Below are 5,333 nucleotides of genomic sequence, written 5' to 3'. Positions count from 1 at the left end.
TCCATTCGTCTAACAATTGACTCCAACAGATATAATACAAGATTTCATCCTTAAAACTAGAGTCATCATAATTTTCCATTACACATATGGCGCTCTCAATTTCCACTCTCGTCATCTATGTCATCTACAACACATAAACCATGGCCTAACTCAAGAAGGCCTAAGTGTGAGTTGGGGTTCAAACTCAAGACAGTTTGGAATTTTTCAGATGCCCTGACACTGTTCCTAAACCATTAGTTGCCTTACTGCCCAAGTAAACTGTTTTGGTATTAGGATTGTCATTATTCCCACCCCTACTTCTAATACAGGAGAAAAATAATTCCAGGTGGTCTTGACTAAATTTGTATGACAACAAGTATTTAAAATCCTCTAAAACTAACAATCTGTCTCTTAAAATACAAAAACTCTAATATTACTTAGAAAACCTAAAGCGAACGTTCTTCCTTGCATGATTTAAAAATTGATTGTCCTCCAATTTTAAGTTTTGACAAATAGTTGTCTGCTTTTTTAAGCATTAAATCATCATTTGCTTTGTTTTCTCTAGTTTCATCGGGCCCTTGTAGCCTCTTCCAAATGGGATCCCTACTGTTCATAAAATCGAAAAGATTGTCAAACTATTCTTAAAAATTTTCTACAGTTGCTAGACAATCTGAATCTGAGAAACTGTGGATGTTCTTTAATGTTCAAATATTGTAAAGCGTCTGCTACGCTGGAACTAATAGTCTGTGCAGCTACCTTTACATTCATTTTTCTATTTTTGTAGAAAACATGTTTGTCTGATAATTTGTTACACATTTTCAGACCTAGCTTGTTCTGTAAATTATTAAGATCCTCTATATACTTAAAACAAATTCTCCCTGACTCGGAGTCTATAACCTTTATGTCCGCTAGTGCTAGTGCATTTCTTGCTAGTTTTTAACATGTGTGGAGGATCCAAAATGGCACAAATATCGTAATTCATAGTATCGAGTTTGAAAAATGGCGCTTCAGGGAACTTACAACCTAAATGTTTCAATGCGCTAAGATTCGTGCTGGTTCCGTCAAAGGTCACGCTCTGTACATTAACGCCCACTTTCACTTAGTTTAACTATAGCCACTTTAATTAGCTGCGACAGAAAAACTGATGAAGTTTTATTTACATAAAAATACCCTACGATACATTTAAAGTGGCCTCTCAAAGAAACAATTTGAAATACTAAAGCTTCTGTAGCAATCTCCTCGTTGTTGTCTATTTTGAATCCTCCAACATCTACATATCCTACATTTTTCCCTAGTTGCTCGTCATAAACTATCTGCTTTCTAATGCTCATGGAATCGAATACCAAACTTACATTTCTTAGGTGCTCCTGTTCCTTAACATTATGTCTTAAATACATGAATACCTCCTCCAAAAACCCTGGACAACAATTAAAATTTTGAAATCCATTTTCTTAATGTGGCAGGATGTGGTAAAATTAAATTTGAAGCCCGCAAGTATCTATAAGCTTTTGGTGAATAAAAATATAGTGTTAAGGCAAACTCCTTAACACTTTCTGTGAAAGTATGTTTGTTTTTACTTTTTCCTTTGTTTTTCAGGCTACTCAACAATAACTCGAAAGGCAACCCTGTAAAGTTGTTTTCTACAATTTCGATTAACGAATCTGGTGCTTTAAATTTGTGTTTTTCAAATTTGAAATCAATTCTTTCATTGACCTTAATTTACAGTCCCTTCTTTTTAATTTTTTGCTTTAGAGCTTTAAACCTTCCGGCGCAATAGCACTTTTCTGGGAGATAGAGATGTGGATGGTGATGCAGTTTTCCGCTTATCCTAGAATCATTAGCATTGAATTAATTACAACAATTAAAATTATTGTAATTATCATTCGTGAATTTTATTAAAATTATTAACCCAAACTTATTAAAAAAACATTTGTATAAGAACCCCACTCCAATTCATGAGGACTTTTTATATCTAGCCGCATCCTCTAAAAAAAACCTTTTACGTGATGTCCGTGTCTATGTCTACCAACGAACTATACTACAGCTTACCGGTGTTTGATGTAGGCCAACTGTTGATTTTTGCTCGTTTGGTGTGGAAACTGACTGGTCGTGTTCCAACGGCAGCAGCAGAACCTCAAAAAATACAACAAAAATGCTGTTAGATTAACCTGCGTTGAATATAGCCCTATCGCAGCAAAATTGCAGACAATAAAAAAACAATAGAAACATTATAACTGAGGTTTGCGGCAACAAGGCTGGCTTAAAATTTGTTTATAGTTTTATATCAAATAAAAAATACTTACAATAGTATTAATAGAATAATAACAATTTAATATAATGATTTTATGTTTTTTAACACTGTGCAGGGGAGCAAAGTAGTTTTTACGTTCTTTTAAAAATTATGTTTATCATATTACACATTTGCTTTTTGATTCTGACAACACAAATAATTATGTTAAACTTACCGATGACATAGACGTGTTGGCTTCAAATCGAAGATCTGCACTAGGTGGCTGAATAGGTACGGGTAACTTCTTTTTGATGACAACCCTTCCTCTGTTTTTTTGGCGGTGGTTGGATATTTGATGGAAAGTCAAACAATGTCGGAATGCTTCATTTTTTAGTCTTTTCTTAGTTGTGTTTGGTAAAACTAAATGAAAATCGTCTTCTTTGAAATGTTTACCACACAGAACAGTATGTTTTGTTGGTTTGAATTTCTTTCTTTTCAATGCAATAATCCATTTTTTTAAAAGTTTGTCATCATCCAACGGAAAGCTAAAACATAAAAAAGTCTGTATAATTTACTGAAAAAATCAAAACATAACAATAATTCTGAAGTACATAAAACAAATGTTTTTAGTTTGTACTGGATTGGAATTTGGTGCATAGTGTTAAAAAAGGCTAAAATCTACTTTAAGAATAGATAGGCTAACTTGGAACAACTCTCTTGAGTAATTGGATTTTTAAATTGTTTACAGAAATTATCAAATTATAGTTTTAAAATATAAAAATATATTTTTGACTAGCGGATAATCAGTCTTACACATAATTATTTATTTATATACCATCAACAGTCGTACTTACTGAACTATTTCTGTTAGGTCCTAATAATCTTGCAAGTTTATGAAACAAGTATAAAATACAACATATCATGTTACAATTTATAATTGCTAAATGTATTACTATGGTTAAAAATGTTAAGTCCTTACTTGTGAAAAGAAGTGTTGCAGCCTTTACTCCATCTCGAAGTACAGTTGTACGCAGCACAAACTCTTTACCATTGTTAAAAAGCATCTCGAATATAAAAACAAATTTTGTAACTCTCTTAAACACCTATTAAAACGATTAAAATAATAATTGACTTTAAAAACGATTAAAAATAACAATTGACCTTCTCGTAGCAGACGTTGAGACAGACTGAAGTAAAAGTATGTCCAATGATGAGTTCGTGTTGTGACATGAAAAGTTCATGTTGTGTGACATGTAAAAGCGGGTTACCTGTGTAGTCGATTAGTGCGGTTGAGTTCTTGCCCACTCCGAGCGCCTGCAAGTCTATGGATACTCCCGCAGCACACGGCTGTGTGTGCCCGGAAAAAACATAGTACAGGGCTTATGGACAGCGCGCGTTCCAGTAGTATAGTTCGTTGTTAATTACTCTTGTCTTTTATTTGTTAAATAATTTAACTTAATTGTTACGTAAAGTAAGTCGTGGATAGCAAATAAAGTCCAGAAGTTACTAAAACCTCCTAAGTAATGAAAGTAGTATGTAGCTCATTAAGTAGTTTGTTTAACGCTGCACTTGCACTTAAATAACGAAGAGTGGTGTACTTAACTTAAGTGACCTAATGGCTACTGCAAATTCAGTAAGCTATTATGTGTAGAGTCCACTCATGCCTTCACATTAGGAAATTTACTTTACTGAAACTTTAAGTATATATTATCGTTATCTGCTTTATTGCATCGGACAAGAATTCTGTATATTTTGAGTATAAAATGTAGAAGAATTTTTTAATTTTATGGATTCATTATTTTTTAGGTACTGAAACGAGTACGATACTGGTTAGCAAATTCTTTGAAAAGATTTTATATAAAACAAAATTTCTGAAACCTGAACAATTTGGATTTTGAAAAAATTGTTTCAAAATTGGTACAAATACAATCTTGTATAAGATGTTTTCCATGGTTTAGAAAGACGAGAGTACGTGCTTAGCGTATTTTTATCTCTCGAAACCTATTCAATGCGAATATAATGAAACACTGCGTCCGGGATATCTCGCACTTACAGCTCACTTCTTACCTCAAGAGTTGAGATCAGTGCGTAGAGATTTCAAATGTTGTTTCTGAAAAATCAAAATGGCTCATGCTGTCTCTTAGGTTTCAATCCTTGAGCATCTTATTTCTTATGTACGTCAGCAGATTGAATGGTAGCAATTCAACATGGAAAACTGATTCAGTAAGCTAACAACATGACACTCTGCTTAAAAAATGAATCCATTAAGGATTTAGAGATCACATTATTCACATAATTGAATTCATGCCTGCAGATCTTTTCAGAAATGAACTTGAAAACCAACAAGTCGAAATCAAATGTCGTTTATGTTTTATGGATATGTAAATATGTAGTAAAAAGATATTTAAAACCCGGTGAAAACCCTTGACCAGAGCCCGATTTTAGTAGAAATCATACCATTTTAGTAAAGGGATAGGCTCATATTGAGGTCCCCTGTTATTATGATCAAGCCTTGAGGTAACCAGTTTTTAAATATGCATTAGTGTATTCACGGAACAATATATGTACGCTGAGTTTTATTTTTATCGGACTGCAAATTCATTGACATGTGTCGTTAGCTTCCTTGACAGGAGAAGGCAGGTGCGTGTTTTACACCAAACTAGCACTCTCGTGTTATTAGTCTCTTATAGTTGATGATTCTTATCACAAAAACCCTAAAATAAGCATTTAATAATTAAAAAGGGATTTTATATATATATATATATATATATATATATATATATATATATATATATATAAATAATATTCTTCATAAAGAGGCCAAACTGAGAATTTATAAAACTGTAATCAGGCCTGTTTTAGTTTATGGTTGCGAAGCGTGGACACTCACCAAACAGGACATAAATAGATTGAGAATATTTGAAAGAAAGATTTTAAGAAGAATTTACGGTCCTGAATTAAGACAAGGAACATGGAGGGGGCGAAAAAATCAGGACCTGCTTGATTTTTTGAGCGGTGAGGATATTGTACGCTTCATTAAGGCCCAAAGAATTAGGTCTTGGGCTCGGACATCTGACGAGAATGAACGACAACAGAGTTGTGAAGAAGGTTGCTGAGTGGACTC

The 5,333-nt window shown here is 33.3% G+C and overlaps 1 long non-coding RNA gene across 1 annotated transcript; it reads right to left on the bottom strand.

Annotated features, from left to right (window-relative positions):
- Positions 1–1,739: 1,739 nt before the first annotated feature.
- LOC124370796 lies at positions 1,740–2,531 on the bottom strand. The gene is made up of 3 exons (XR_006923214.1): positions 2,445–2,531; positions 2,029–2,112; positions 1,740–1,807 (listed from the first exon to the last, which is right to left on the bottom strand). It is a non-coding gene; the product is annotated as an uncharacterized LOC124370796 (long non-coding RNA).
- Between the last annotated feature and the right edge of the window lie 2,802 nt (positions 2,532–5,333).

Source organism: Homalodisca vitripennis, unplaced genomic scaffold (genome assembly GCF_021130785.1).
Source record: "Homalodisca vitripennis isolate AUS2020 unplaced genomic scaffold, UT_GWSS_2.1 ScUCBcl_491;HRSCAF=2606, whole genome shotgun sequence".
Classification (NCBI taxonomy): domain Eukaryota; kingdom Metazoa; phylum Arthropoda; class Insecta; order Hemiptera; family Cicadellidae; genus Homalodisca; species Homalodisca vitripennis.
Note: the sequence above shows the minus strand (reverse complement) of the source record. Positions and strands in the feature narration are given on the sequence as shown.